At 34.8% G+C, this 15,832-nt stretch overlaps 1 protein-coding gene across 4 annotated transcripts in view; it reads left to right on the top strand.

The window, feature by feature from the left end:
- Nucleotides 1-15,832, top strand: part of IL15 (interleukin 15) — a 91,632-nt gene that overhangs the window by 30,384 nt on the left and 45,416 nt on the right. For 2 of the 4 annotated variants that reach the window (XM_004471932.5, XM_004471930.5), the window contains exon 2: nucleotides 341-461. The exons of 1 other annotated variant lie outside the window; for it this stretch is intronic. The gene's annotated coding sequence lies outside the window, so the exon portion shown is untranslated. Of the gene's footprint in view, nucleotides 1-340; nucleotides 462-15,236; nucleotides 15,286-15,832 lie in introns of all 4 variants that reach the window. One more of the 4 variants, XM_058287985.2, reaches the window with a different exon arrangement.

The raw sequence follows: 15,832 nt of genomic DNA, 5'->3' as shown, positions 1-15,832 counted from the left end.
GACATCAAGCCCATAGTATATTTGACATAAAATTAGCTTTGTGCTATTGTGTGAGAAAATGAGAAACATTTTACTAGAGGACTGTATGAGACATTATGTTTTATTTAAAATGACGTAATTATTGACATTCCAAAATAAAGTGGTTCTCTGAATAAAGGGAACTCTAAAGATTTTAGGAAAGAGTAATCCTAGAAATTCAGTATTGGCTTCTGCAGCTCTCTCTTTTGAGTCTTCTGTCTTTTGTAGCATCATCAGATGTATAGGTATTCATAAATCTGAGGAAGGGAAGATTATCAATACTGATTTGGAATCTTTTTATCCCTACCTTTGACTCCTACAGAATCCATTCCTACATATGGCCATTTGGCTCTTTGAAGCAATGTCTCATCATGTACCTGCTGGTGATGTCATAGAAAACTCAGAAGTCAATGGTAGCATATAGCCAGCCTACAGGAGGTTGTGTAAGTAAAGATTTTAAAATTGTATTCCACAGTATAGAAGCTTTTATGTAATAATGTAATGAGTAATAATGAAGATGTGGCAAACCAGGTGAATGTTTATATACTCAGAATTTAAAAAATGAGAAACTTGGCTGAAAAAGAAATATCATTTGTCATAAAATGATTGAAACTCTTTTGTGAACAGAAATATTGCATATAACAAAAGTGAGCAAACTTTTCCTGAAAAGAGGAAGACAGTAAATATTTTAGGTTTTATGAGTCAAATGATCTCTGTCACAACTATTCAACTCTGCCCTTATATCTTGAGAGCAGCCCCAACATGGATGGGCATGCCTGTGTTCCAATAAAACTTTATTTATAACTCAGGTGATGAGTGAGATTTGTCATAGTTTGTGAACTGTGGGCCATAGTTTCCCAACCTTGGAAATATAAGATGATGAAATTCTGTATCTCACTTTCCACTATTACTTGGTTAATTTTAAAGGAACTGGATTACTTAAAATTCAAAAATAAATGCAATCCAACTATCAAATTTGTGAATTAATTATTAATGTAATGAAGTGAGAGATAATGTAGATGAGGTTTTTTGAAGGACTAATTGAAACTTTTGAAAAATATTTGAGAACAATGTAAGATCAAGTACTATTTCAAGAACTAAACAAAATAAAGCCAAGTAATTTGCCTATTACCTTCAGTCCCTCAAACAAAATTCTGTGCTGATACAGAACAAGATAAACAGTAGAATAAATAATGGGATTTGTGGAAATTGAAACTTTTTATAAGAATCCCAAGAAGGAAAAATGTCATTTCCTCCTTTGCTCAATCATTTCTGCCATCAAAAATTGACAAAAAAATATATATAAAATGAAATAAAAAGTATGAAGGGCATGCCTTTTGGTAATAAGTACCTACCAAGTAAAACTTATCCCTTAACTTTATATGCTTTCTTGAAATCTCTTTGTTCCTAAAATTTTTTTTAAAAACTCCCCAAACTCAAGGAAGAACTTGCTAAGGATTTTATGGATTATGGTTGCTACCACCTCAGTGGGCAAAGAAGAAGCAGGAGAGAATTTTTTAAAGCTGAGAGACAAAAATTGGGATATTTTTAACATGAGAAACATACCTCTGAATTGTCATCATGAAATATTTATGAAAATGAATAAGCATTGTTTTTCAAAAATTTCATTATGATCAAATCTGGGGGATTTTCTTTCAATGAAATCATACTTTAAGTATGCCAGAAATTAAACAGAAATATCCCCTAGTCCCTCAGGAATTATTGGGAGTTTTGATGCAGGAAAAAATTGTTATGTGCTTTCTGTTTCTTTTCCTCTGGATTCTCCTTGATTCCTAGATTTTGGTTTTAGCTTCCTTAGTTGGGATACTTAAAGACAGAGGCATTTTGATTTGTTTAATTTGTGATGGACAGTGATAATTATTCACATCTAATGTGAAGGAGGGCTGAGAAGAATTGAGGCAGAATTAAACTTCTCATATCACCTCTCAATTTGCATAGTAAAAGCCTGCCATCAAATGTAAGGGGTTCATACTGAGTACTGTTGTTGCTGACAAGGACCCAGAAAAACACTATCTGTGTAGGATGATTCCTTGAAGGTCCCTTTCATTGTGGATCATCCATTGAGAAGCACAATAGGCTCTATGGTAAAGAATCCTTGGTGTGATGGCATTTGTGCTAAAGGCATCTCATGCTGTGTTTATCGTGATATTTATTTTTTTTGTTTGTTTTTTTACTTTCTGAGAAGCTGAATTTGGATGTATAGTAGGTTATCTTATAACCTTCTACAGGCTTTCACTCAGGCCTGTAGGCCTGGATAGCTTTGAATTATCAGTTTCAACTTGATTTGTTCCAAGTATTTAGTTTTATTTCTCATTATTTTCCTGATTACCAATGCAATACAAGCTCGTTGAGGTAAAATAAAAATAAAATAAGATAAATAAAACAGGGAAAACTACAGGAAAGTGTAACACGGAAAAAGTGGCTGGAAATTTAATTATTAAAAGGCAACTTATTATATGGTTCTTTCTAGGGTTATCTTTTCTCTGTGATTGAGATGAAAAAGACTGAAAATTTGCATTGTGGTATTGTTTGACTAATGGCAAAAGGTGACACTTCCTTGAGACATTACATAAATAAAGTAAATTTTATTTTAATATATATAATACTCCAATTAAAATGTATCACAATCTAGCATTAATTTCCACAATTTGTGGTTATTAAAAATAATAATATATTTTTAAAATTAGTTTATATTTAGAAACACTCTACTTACTAAGCAGTGAATGTATTTTTGAATAAATCTATTCATATTTCTGACAGTTTCTTTAGGAAAATTCCCTAGGTGAGGGGGAATTAAAATTTCTAAAATTATGAACATTTTGATAGTGCTTGTGGTAGTTTAAGTCTTTTGTGGACCCCAGAAAATTATGTTAAGCTAATCCATTCCTGTGGGTGTTAACATATTTAGGCGGGACCTTCCTTTGATTAGATCACCTCAGTAGGGCTGATCTGGAGTGGGCCTTAATCCTCTACTGGAGTCCTTTAAAAAGGGGATAAATATACAGAGTGAGAAGGCCACAGAGACAGAGAGGAACCCATAGAAACCACTAGAGCAAGAAGTTGAAATCAACAGAAGATGGGAGAGTGGTAGGGAGAAGCTGAAAGCTGGTAGCCTGGAGCAGCAGGCACAGATGAGCAGATGCCACCTTGTGCCTGACCACCCACAGCTGCTCCTTGGGAGTAAAGCATCTCCCAAAGATTTGGACACTTTCACGCTTAGAACCGGAAGCTTATAAGTTAATAAATCCCCATTGTAAAAGCCAACCCATTTCCAGTATATTGCCTTGACAGCCTTTAGCAAACTAAAACAGTGCTCAGCACATATTTCAGAAAATAACATGTAAATTTATACCTTTATCTGCTCTGTTCAAGTCTTGGTGACATTGTATTCCACAGATTCCAAGATTTACCAGTATTAAAACAATCCTCACTGGTTCTATGAGGAATGTGACAGTAGTTTATGGCAAATTTTATTCTCTTCTTGTAAACTATATGTAGGATTGGTGGAAAAATCACAAACTAAGTCTATAGAAAAACCTGAGATGAGAAAACCCAGGAAATCCAAAACATATAAGTGCAGGCAAAAGCCATCGAGGCCAGGAGAATTTATGCAGAAAATCTTGCTTGGGTGGGAGTAGCGTGAGGGTCCGGTAATGGCAGATGGCAACACTAACCAACAGATATATACCCCAAAAAGGAAAGAACCCTGTTCTGAGCAGGAAGTGATTGCTGCGAGATGTGGAGAAAGAGTCTTTTGTCCCCATAGATGACAGATTTCAGAAAGCACATCTTTTAAAAAGGAGGAAAATGCATAGGAAGGAAGGGCTGTGTTCCTTGGTGACAGGTGCCAGTGACAAAGCTGGAGGAGCTCAGAATTGGTAGGTAAGACAACCCTTACAAGCGCTGATGTACTTCCTGAGATGTATCTTTTAGAGGATTTTTGCCTGGGGCTCTCTTCTTGACATGGAAATATCGACAATTAACAGCTTTCGTGACTAGTCTTAGACCAATGGGTCAGGAGTCTGCCTTGAACTGACTGCCTTAAGAAGTTGTGCGGCTTTGTGGAGAATGGATTTACGAGTTCCATTCATCAGTTACAGTTTGAAGAGGCTTGCTCCGCAGGGCAGCCTTGTACTGGCTTTTGCCTCCATTCCTGTTTCATTCTCATTTTCACTTCTTCCTGCTTTTCTGGAAGTGCACTCCTTAATAAAATGCTTTTCTGTGTCTAATAATTTATTGTTTTTCTGGTTTCCATTGGGGTTTCCTTTTTTTGAAGCCATGGATTATTTAGAAACATATTGTTTAATTTTCAAGTAATTGGAAATTTTCTAATTATCCTTTTGTTACTAATGTCACAACTAGAATGCTGTCAGAGAATGACAATTGAATAATTTCAATCCTTTTAATTGTGTTATGACTTGCATTATATAAGCATATGGCCAATTTTGGTACATGTTCCCAGAGTACTTGAAATAAATATAAAGTTTGCCATTGTTAGATATAATGCACTATTTATGCCAGGCAGATCAAATTTATTAATTGTATTTTTCAGACCTACTCTACCCTTGTGAATTTGTCTTTTACTGATTGTTCTTTTATCTTTTGAGAGAGGTATTTTAAAATCCCACAATAATTGTGAATTTGCCTATTTCTCCTTTCTCTAGGTCTGTCTATTTTGTTTTATATAACTTAAAGCTACGAGTTTGGGAGGCTATAAATTTTTGAATATGTGATATCTTACTCATGCATTGACCTTTTCATAACTATGAAATACCCCCTTCTCTTTCTTATAAGGCTGCTTTTAAGATGTGCTTTTTCTGATATTATCATAGATAATCATAACTTTATTTCGTTTAAAATTTTCATGATACATTTTTTTCCTTCCTTTTAGTTTAAGCCTTTCTCTGTCTTTATGTTACAGGTATGTCTTTTATAAGCAGAATATAGTTGTGTTTTGTGTTTTTGTTTTTAATCTAGCCTAACAATCTTAGCCTATTACATAGTTTTTTTGTCCATTTTTATTTAATATAATTGATATAGTTACATTTATCATCCTCCTATTTTTTTTTTCTATTTGACCCCTCACTTTCTGTAGCTTTTTTCCCTTTCCTGCCTTTGTTTGGATGAATTTACTTTTCATTATTTCTTTTTTCCTCTATTAATTTGTCAGTTAATATTTTACTCTCCATTTAGCTGTTACCCTTGATATTACAACATGCACACTTTGTATGTTCTACATAAATTTTTAAGGAGGAGATAATTGCATGTGATTCAAATTGTTACAAAGGAATATAAATTCCAGATGATTTTCATTAAGTAAGAATAACTTTGATACCAAGGTATAAACAAAACTTCACAAGAAGAAAAATATTCCCCATCTTACTTATGAATATTAGTAAAAAAAATCTTCAGTAAAATATTAACAGAATGAATCTAGCAGCTCATTGAAGGAATCAATATATCATATATCATGACCAAGTAGGGGTCTTTCCAGGAATGCAAGATTATGAAGTTGATTAAAATAATTCATCACAGGGGAGCCTATGTAGTTCAGTGGTTGAGCACCTGCTTCACATATATAAGGTCCCAGGTTCAATTCCTAGTACTTCCTAAAAATAATAACAATTCATCATATTGACCTAAGGGGGAAAAATCGTATGTTCACCTCTATAAATGCAGAATATTCATTTGACAAAATTCAACAGCCCTTCTGGATGTTAAAAAAAAAAAGTCAATAAAGTAATAGTTTAAACATTTTAAAACCATGGCAAACTTTATGTATAAATGCACACAAAATCTCAACCCAAAGACAGCATCATACTTAATGGTTATTTCCACTATTTCTCTAAAGTATCAACAAGATAAGGGTGCACAAATACCACTTTACTAGTGAATGTTTTACTGGAACTATTAAATGACCAAACTAGACAAAAGAAAGAAATTTGAGGTGTAAAACTTACAAATGTGGAATAAAATTACTATTTGTTAATGATATAATACTTAGAGAAACCAAAAAAATTAACTGAAAAAATTCTAACGATGATTCAATTTCAGCATCCAGAGTGGGGGTGGGTGGATGGAGATAAATCTGACTCATTAAAAAAAAACCCATTGGTTGCTGAAAAAACACTATAGGGAAATTCAAAAGTACCTGATTAACTGGGAAAAATATTTGTCTCTCAATCATCAAGTATCTTCTTTCTAATACATTAAGAACTTTTAGAAATTGTGGGTTTAAGGCAAGGGACAAAGCAACTGAAGAATGGGCAAAAGGGCGTGAATGAACAGTTTGGGTAAAAAGAAATACAAATAACACTTCAATTCATAAAAGGATATTCAATGCCACATAATAGTAATTGTTATTTCACTTTATTTAAGAAATGAGGGAAAATAAGAGTATAATTCAAAATTTAATTGTATTTCATAAGGAATCATTCAAGGATACATGGGAACTAATAAAAATAGTTGCCTAAAAAGATCAGGGTGGAAGGAAATGGGGTGGATAGGGACAGGATTTCTAAGTGAATGCCTTTTCATATTGGTTTTTTTTTTTCACATTTATTCACATATAATGTGAATATATTATCTTTTTAGAAAAAAATCATAAAATTTATTTTTTTGCAGATGTGTAAAGAGAATTTGTATCTCATTACTTTGCAGTTTTTATTACTGCTGAAGTTTAATTCTTTGTCGTGTGCATTTGCTGTTTGCATTTTCATTCTTTTAAATGATCTGTTCCAGTTCTTTGTATTTAGAGATAATTTTGGTTTTCTTAGGAAATTTTATAATCCTTTAAAATACAAAGGAACCAGTACATTTTAACATATTTGTTTCACTTTTTAAAGTCTGTTCACCCTATCATTTTGCTTTTTATATATTATTTAACCCACAGAACATAATAACTTTTATTTTGTTGAATCTGTCAGGTTTTTCTGTTGACTTGTTTTTATTAAAGCCCATCCAGAAATCAGATAAATATTTGATTTATATAAATATATTTTTTTTCTGCATATTTTTATAAAGCTGGAATTATTTGGCATAAGACACAAGTTGAGAATTTTTTTCCTAAATGGCTAACCAGTTGCTTCTCAAAATCTTTATTAAAAAAGAACTCTTCCCTAACCTAACCTGCTTCTTCAAGATGCAGCATTACTCTTTTACTGAGTTGTCTATCAATACTTCAATGCCAAACTTGTCATTTTGTAGTAAATTTTAACATCTACTAGATCTAGTTCTTCTTTGTCACTTTTCTATTTCAAAAGTATTTTTACTATATTCACCTATGGATTTTTCCAGATGAACTAAAGTGTCAGCATCAGTTTTACATATTATGCATTGAGGCTTTTGACAAGGACAGCATCCTATGAAATAATTCGGAAAATTTGCTATCTCTATAAAATATAGTGTGTCCATCCAGGTATAAAGTATGCTTCTCCAATTATTTAATTGTTACCTTTCTTTTCAATGTAGCTTCATTGATTTCTTTATATAGTTCCAGTATATTCCTTATCTAGTCATTCCTAGGTACTTTAAAATTTTGTTGCTCATGTGGATTAGATAATTTTCTCTATATATATTGCTGAAATGTTATATAATGAATATGAAATTTCATATTCATTTTTTATTATTTATCATTTATTTTGCCCCAAAGCACTTTATGGAACTTGTATTTTAGCTCTTGTGATGTCTCATATAATTTGTAATGCTTTGTTAATTACATAATTGTGGAATCTGTAAGTAATGGTCATTTCATTTCTTCCTTTTTAAAAGTTGTAACTGTAGTTTCTTAATTTTCTGCTGTTTGCATGAATCAGAAATTCTGGGAAATTATCAAAGAATAGCTATCAGAGTAGTTATTCTTAATCTTGAATACAATGAATATTATTCCTATACCTATAGTGATTTGCCAATAAATTGGAAGTTGGTATAAATTTGAGGACAAATTGATTATATTAAGAATTTGTCATTCTACACCTTTTATTAATAATTTATTATTTTTTGATAAGAATGGGTGCTGTTTGTAAAAGCCTTGTTGAAACACTGTTGTTGTATGTAGTACTTAAGAGCTTGGGCTGGAGCCAGACTCAGAATTTGAAGGCAGCCTTGCAGCCTCAGGCTGGCTGCTTATGCTTTCTCCACCCTGTGTTTGAACACCTGTGGTTTAACTCACACCCTGTTTTTCCACTCTAAATTTGTCCCTCGCCTTTTTAAAACAATGTGTTTGATTTGTCAAGTGAGCAAGATTAAGAAACAAGTTTGTCTTTTTCTTTTCAGGGCTTTTACAAGAATAAGAGGCTTTCTTTACTCGGTTATGGAAAGAAGGCTGAAGTCGCATCAAATACTAATTTTTGAAACTTTATTTTTTTGTAATAGGTGATAATGTGAGGTATATTTAGTTTTTCTTCAAATGTAGTTGTAGCCTACTGCAATAATACTTAGAAGGCTGGCAAAACACTCTGGGGTTAGTCAAGTAGGCATAGACACACATGCATGAACTTCACTCTCATCAGCTACCCTTAGTAAGCTTATTTATTTAATTTCCTATCTTATTTTAATTTTCTGATATAATAGGTTATTTGATATTCTTTGGAAATCAAACCTGGCATTTTAGCATTTTAATGGGAAATTAATCTAATGACAGCCTTAGTAAAGCTCACTTTGCTGGTATAGAATTTTTGCATTAAAAAACTTACAAGATACATGACTGCTTTTTATTAATACACACATTATAAATGTGGTTAAATCATTTTGCAATTTTATAAAACATGTTAAAATGATCGCTTTTGCTATAGAGAAAACACTGAGTGCCACATGCACCAGAAAATACATGGATGGCTTGTTAAGAGAGATTTTTTTTAGAATGGAAGGACTTTTAAGAGATAGATACTCCAGGTGCTCTGAGCCTCTGCTGTCTGCCTCCCTCACTGGGCCATGCTTGTACGCCATCTCACCTGTGGTAGGTTTGGCTTCTTTTATGCCTCCTGGCTGCTACCCTTTGGCTCTCTCCTCAGCCATCTTTCATGTTAGTTGGTGAGTTTGGAAGAAACTTCTGGTTCCTTCCAGATAAGAGATTTGGCAGATAAGAGATTCCTGGCAGAAGTCCAAAGGGGGACAAGACTAAGACTACCACCTGATGCACTTTCAAAAGCCCACTTCCCCAAAGATATCAGACCTGCATGAGGCAATCAACCCACAGGTGTCTTCTTTTACCTCTTTTCTCTTTGCCCACCCACCCTCCTCATTGAAATGCCTCCTTGCAGATGCTTCTTCCTGAGGGTAACCGCGTAATTACCCTTCACAGACAGACAGTGTTTATACTCTCTATTATGGGAGAAACTTTATTTAGGCCAACTTCCATTTTCTAAGGTGGGAACCTCAGGAAAGCTAGGCAATAGGGATTTTTCAAATAGGATGACAATGTTTTAAACCTGAGAGGAATAGTATAGTGGTAAAAACATGGAAGCGAGCAGCTTTCTGCCCTTTCTCTTCCTGTGTAACTTTGGGCAAGTTGCATAATTTCTTTGCTCCTGGATTTCTCATTTTTAAAATGATGGTGATAATTGTACCTTCTTTAAAATGTTGCTGTAGCAAAAAAAGTTAGTTAACATGAAATAGCTTTAAAAAGTAAGCAGGGAAGCGGCTGTGGCTCAATTAGTTGGGCTTCTGTCTACCATATGGGAGGTCCTGGGTTCATGGCCCAGGGCCTCCTTGTGAAGGCAGGCTTGCCCATGTGCGCAGAAAGCTGATGACCTGTGTGCACCGAGAGCTGACGGCCCGTGTGCATGGAGAACTGACTACCTGTGCGTAGTGGAGAGCTGGCACAGCAAGATGATGCAGCAAAGGGATACACACAGATAGAGAAAAATTGCTCAGCGAATGGACACAGAGAAGAGACAGCAAAGAATGGAACAAGCTGCAAGCGGGGGATTAAATAAATAAATAAATCTTTTTTAAAAAATCTAAAAAAAAGTAACGAAGCAGTTGGCACTCAATATTTGTTACCTATTATATATATATTTTTGCTTTCATCACTTTAAAAAAAATTTATTGAAGTATATCACTCATACATAAACATACACAAACAATAGGTGTATAGTAATAGTTGTGAACATACAAAACAAACATATATAACATGTACAGGACTCTTGTACCTCACCTTACCTCCAATTCCTTGCAGTGTTCAACATTTTTAAGTAATGATTAAAGAGCTTTATCAAAATATTACTACTAACCAAAGTAATTTTCCCCAACCTACATTATTATTATTATTATTATCTTTATATCATTTATATATGAACATACATAAACAATAAGTGTATAGTAAAAGTTGTGAACTTACAAAGCAAACATGCATAACATCATACAGGGGTCCCACGCATCAACCCTCCACCAATACCTTGCATTGTCATGAGACGTTTGTTATAAATTATGAAAGAATATTGTCAAAATCTTACTACTAATTATAGTCCTTATCTTATGTTTGGTGTATTTTCCCCCAACCCACCCTATTATTATTTTTTAAATATATTTTTTATGACAGAAGTTGTAAAATTATAAAACAATCATGCGCATGTACAGAGTTCCCGAACAATACCCCTCTATCAATATACCACACTGTGGTGGAACATTTGTTACAAATAATATAATATCATGGATTGTTACCACATCCATAGTACACATTTGGCACACATTTTCCATACTGCCTCATCATCAACACAGTACATTTTTGGCATAGATACAATAATATATTATTACTGCTAACCACAGTCTATAGGTCACTCCAGTTGTATTTTTTCCATGCTTCTCCATGTTCCCACCACCCTGCAATAGTGATATAAATTTGCTCTAGCTAACAAAGGACACTTGAATCTGTACAATCAACCACAATTCTCAACCACCTCTTGGTTTACTGTGCTGTTCTGTTCCTAAAATATTCTCTAGCATTCTATTAATTGGTATTTATATACCTAGACTACCATTTTCAGCCATATCTCCATTTATAAACTAGCTATTACTAAGTGATACTATCCACTCTATACATTTCCGCACTTTTACAGTAAAGCTAATTAAAACTGCTACATGCATTAAACATCAATAGTCCATCTCAGTCCTCTATTCTTTAAGAATCCACCACCTACCACCAGGTCTTGAAACTATTTTCCTACAATTTCTTCTAGAAGCTTTATGGTTCTTGCTTTTATTTTTAGGTTTTTTATCCCTTTTGAGTTAATTTTTGGATAAGGTGTGAGATAGGGGTCCTCTTTCCTTCTTTTGGCTTTGGATGTCCTATTCTTTCAGCACCATTTGTTGAATGGACTGTTCTGCCGGAGCTGTGTGGTTTTGAAAGGCTAGTCAAAAATCACTTGACCATACATGTGAGGGTCTGTTTCTGAACTATCAGTTTAGTTCCACTGGTCTATGTGTCAGTCTTTATGCCAGTACCTTGCTCTTTTTACCACTATAGCTAGGTAATATAATTTAAAGTCTAGAGAGGAGAGTTCACTTTTCCTTTTTAAGATGTTTCTGGCTATTCAGGACGACTTACACTTCCAAATAAATTTGATAATCATGTTTTAATTTTTTTTAAATGCTGGTGGAATTTTTATCAGGATTGCATTGAATCTTTATATCAATTTGAGTAGAGTTGACATCTTAATTATATTTAGTCTTCCAATCCATAAGTGTGGAATGTTCTTCCCGTTCTTTAGGTCTTTTTTGATTTCTTTTAACATTGAGTTGCACTTTTCTGAATACAAGTGCTTTACATTGTTGGTTAAGGTTATTCCAGACTATTTGGATTTTATCTGTCATATTTTATTTTCCCTGGTCCTTTGACACTTTTAGACACTTTTATTGATACAATCTTCATTTATAGACTCTTCCAGGTTCCTCTCTCCTGTCTTTTCTTTTCAGGCTCTAGCATACCCTTTAGAATTTCCTGAAAATCAGGTCTCTTGGTTAGAAATTCTCTGAATTTCTGTTTATCTGTGAATATTCTAAACTCGCCCTCATTTTTGAAAGATAATCTTGCTGGATATAAAGTACTTGGCTCAAAGTTTTTCTCTTGTAGTATCTTAAATATATCACACCACTGTCTTCTTGCATTCATGGTTTCTGGTGAGAAATCAGCACTTAATGTTATTGGGTATCCCTTATATGTTATGCATTGCTTTTCTCTTGCTGTTCTCAAAATTCTCTCTTTGTCTTTGGCATTTGACATTCTGATTAGTATGTGTCTCAGAGTTGGTCTATTCGGATTTTTTTCTGATGGGAATACATCGTGCTTCTTGGACATGGATATCTATGTCCTTCAATAGGGTTGGGAAATTTTCTACCATTATTTCTTCAAATATTCCTTCTACCCCTTTTCCCTTCTCTTCTCCTTCTGGGACACCCACGACACATATGTTTGCACATCTTTTGCTGCCATTTAGTTCCCTGAAACCTTGTTCAATGTTTTCCATTCTTTTCTTCATCTGTTCTTTTGTATGTTCACTTTCAGAGGCCATTTCTTCAAGCTTACCAATACTTTCTTCTGCTTCCTCAAACCTGCTATTATATGATTCCAATGTTTTTAAAGTTTCATTTATTGTGCCTTTCATTCCCATAAGTTCTGTTATTTTTCTATGTATGCTTTCAAGTTCTTCTTTGTGCTCATCCAATGTCTTCTTAATATCCTTAATCTCTTAGCCATCTCACTGAATAATTTATTACAGAGATTTGTTTGAACATCTATGATTAGTTGTCTCAACTCCTTTATGTCATCTGAAGGTTTATCTTATTCTTTTAACTGGGCCATATCTTCCTGTTTCTTGGTGTGGATTGTAATTTTTTGTTGGTGTTTTAGCATCTGGATTACTAGAGTATTTATTTCTCTTTAGTTTAGGGCTTCCTGCCATTTCTCCCTTGCTGGTTGTGCAGTAGGAACCAAGGATATAGTTCGTGCTGTAAGCTGTGGAGGCTCAAGCTGCCCTCATTACCTCAGGGCCAATGTATCTTCTCCCAACTTTCTCCTTTGCCATGGGTAGGGACAGAGTCACCATTGTGTGGAATAATCCAAGTCCTGCAGGCCTGGACTGTAGTTTCCCAGAGAGACTGATGATGCTCCTTTCTCCCCTGCATGGGCAGGGATGGAGGTGCAGGTGTGGGTAGCAATCTGCACAGTGCAGGTCCAAGATGAGCACTGTTGCCCCGGTAGACTTTTGATTATTCAGTCCATGCCAATCAAATATACCCACAGTACCTGGATAGGCTGGTACAGGGCCCTCTGGCCTCCTCCCTGCCAAAGGTGGGGCTGATGCCTACACTAGGGCTGCAGGCCAGTCTGGGTGAAAGAAACTGGCTCCTACCATCACTGTAATTTTCAATCAGCTGGGCTTCCCCTCAGGCTGGGGCAGAGTCAAAATGGTGGCTACCAGCCTCTTTCTGACCTGAACAGGTTCATACACTAGCTGTTCTTAGGGTAATACTTTAGCCAGCCAAATTTACTAATCAGTAGCTGAAATCGGTGGGCAACCATGTCCTTATCCCATGTTTTTGGGAAATGGAGCTTCCAGTTCCAGCCACAGAATAGCTCCTGGGGCAGCTTGCACTGCCAAAGTAGGGTAATCACTTGGCTTTCGTGGCTTGGCTGGTAATTTCCCAAGAGGCTGGCACAGGTCCCCACAGTTTCGTTCCTGCTGAAGGTGGGGCTGGGGCCTAGGCTAGAGCTGCAATCTGATCTGGATGGAAAGAGGCCAGTCCCTACCAGCACTGGAATTTTCAGTCTTACCTGCTTCCCCTATTACCAGGGTGGAGTTAAGATGGCCTCTTTCTGACTCGGACAGGTTCAAACTTTAGCTGTCTTTTGGATTATACTTTAAGCTGCCAAACTTACTTATCATTTGCTGAAGTTGGTGCCCAACCATCTCTTCCTTCTCCATTTGGAACTTTCAATTCCAGTCTCGGAACGGCTCTGGGGGCGGCTTGTGCCTCCAGTGGAGGATGGGCACTGGCCTCTGGGGCATGGAGCACTCTACTTGCGATTCTTCTCTGTAGATGGGCATTCTCTTCCAGTCCTTCACGGATGTTGCAGGATGCTCTTTTGGCCTCCTGGAGCCTCCAGAGAGTCCTGGGTGTTTGCTAACTGCCCTGTGTGAGGAGCTGACTCTAGGAGCTCCTTACTCTGCTGCCATCTTGCTGGTTCTCTGTAACCTATTATCTTTTAATATTAATATTATTAATAAAAAATTAATAAAAATTTCCTTTTTTTTAAATTTGAGGGAATAGTACAGATGTTAACTCTGATAAGGTGATCAACATAATTGGAGCTAAAGAAATGATTTCTTGTTGGAGACTAAATGGAAAATCCTGGTGAAAATGCCTGATTCCTATCTGATTCAGTAGGACTTTGAAATACCATAGAATTTATGCATATGACAATAAGCAATTGGAAGGCTTGATAGACTTTGAGTGATTGTAGGGTGAGTCATGTTGTTTTTAATCAGCCCATTAAGAACATACAAATAGAAGCAAAGAGTGAGATCAAGATAGCTGTTAAAATAATTTAGCTCTAAGGTGATGAGGGGCTGGAATAAATTGTTGCAAAAAGCAGTGGTGACAAAGGAAAGTGTATGTGGCAGCAGTTAGAGAGAGTCTCTGACCAACGGTATTTCTGAGCCAAGAATAATAGTTGAATTGTGTTGAATTTAACAAAAATGGGGAGTTGGAAGAAGGGCCTGTTGTCTGGGCAGAAGATTTTGAATTTAGATTTATTGTGTTTGAGATAATACAGAAATATACTAGAGGCCAGAGATTGGAAAAACTTTGTTTTGTAAAAGGCCAGATGATAAATATTTTAGACTTTGAGGGCCCAGCACAATCACTGTCATATATTCTTCTTTTCTTTTCTTTAATAATTCTTTAAGTATGTTAGAAAATACAAATGTGGAACAAAAGTAAGCTGTAATCTGATTTGTCATGTAAAGCCATATTTTGCCATCCCTGCTAAAGCCTCTTGCAAAAAAGAGGTTGAGATGTAGGGTTAGAAATGTATATTTCTTAATCACTAGCATACAGATAATATGAAAACTCATGAGTGAACATGTTCTTTTTGTGCAATAGTGTAGGTAATATTATTGTGAAAACAAAATTATATAAATATTTAAATCGAGTTTTGTCAAGAAACAGATTTTATAAAATTATTTCCTGTTTCTTAGGATTCCTGTAGAGCTACTTTCTAAAGACTTCTGTCAACTGGATATAGAAGTGAGTTCAATAAAGTTAGTATAGATTTGTATTTTTTAACTGTTGATTAGAATTTAACATAATAGTTTCTGAAAATATGTAATTCAATAAGTCTATGAAAATAATGCACAATAATGTTTGACTTACTGGGTTTCACAGAGACAAAAAGTTTTTATTTGGCCTATGAAAACATGATACTGACAGCATGAAACAGGACCTAAGAATTATAGCTAGTGGCATGTAATATCAATAAATTTGGATTATGTGTGCTTAAGTGTGGGATAGGAGGGGCCTTTTAGCAATTTAGAATTGACCAAATAAATGCATTTTATAGAGATTTAAAAAAAAACATTTAAGTTCTTTAATTCTATCCAAATTAACCAAAATCAATAGTGCAATTTAAAGAAGCCTCCTAAACTATCCATAGTTAATGAGACCATGTATTCTCTCAATTCAGGTAGATTATTAGAGTTTGAGTATATATTACTGCTATGTATTTTTTCTTTTCTTTTTTTAACAAATCAATTTTGTTAATACATATTAATAAAATGTGCAGTCCATTCAAAGT

Source organism: Dasypus novemcinctus, chromosome 1 (genome assembly GCF_030445035.2).
Source record: "Dasypus novemcinctus isolate mDasNov1 chromosome 1, mDasNov1.1.hap2, whole genome shotgun sequence".
NCBI classification, from domain to species: domain Eukaryota; kingdom Metazoa; phylum Chordata; class Mammalia; order Cingulata; family Dasypodidae; genus Dasypus; species Dasypus novemcinctus.
Note: the sequence above shows the minus strand (reverse complement) of the source record. Positions and strands in the feature narration are given on the sequence as shown.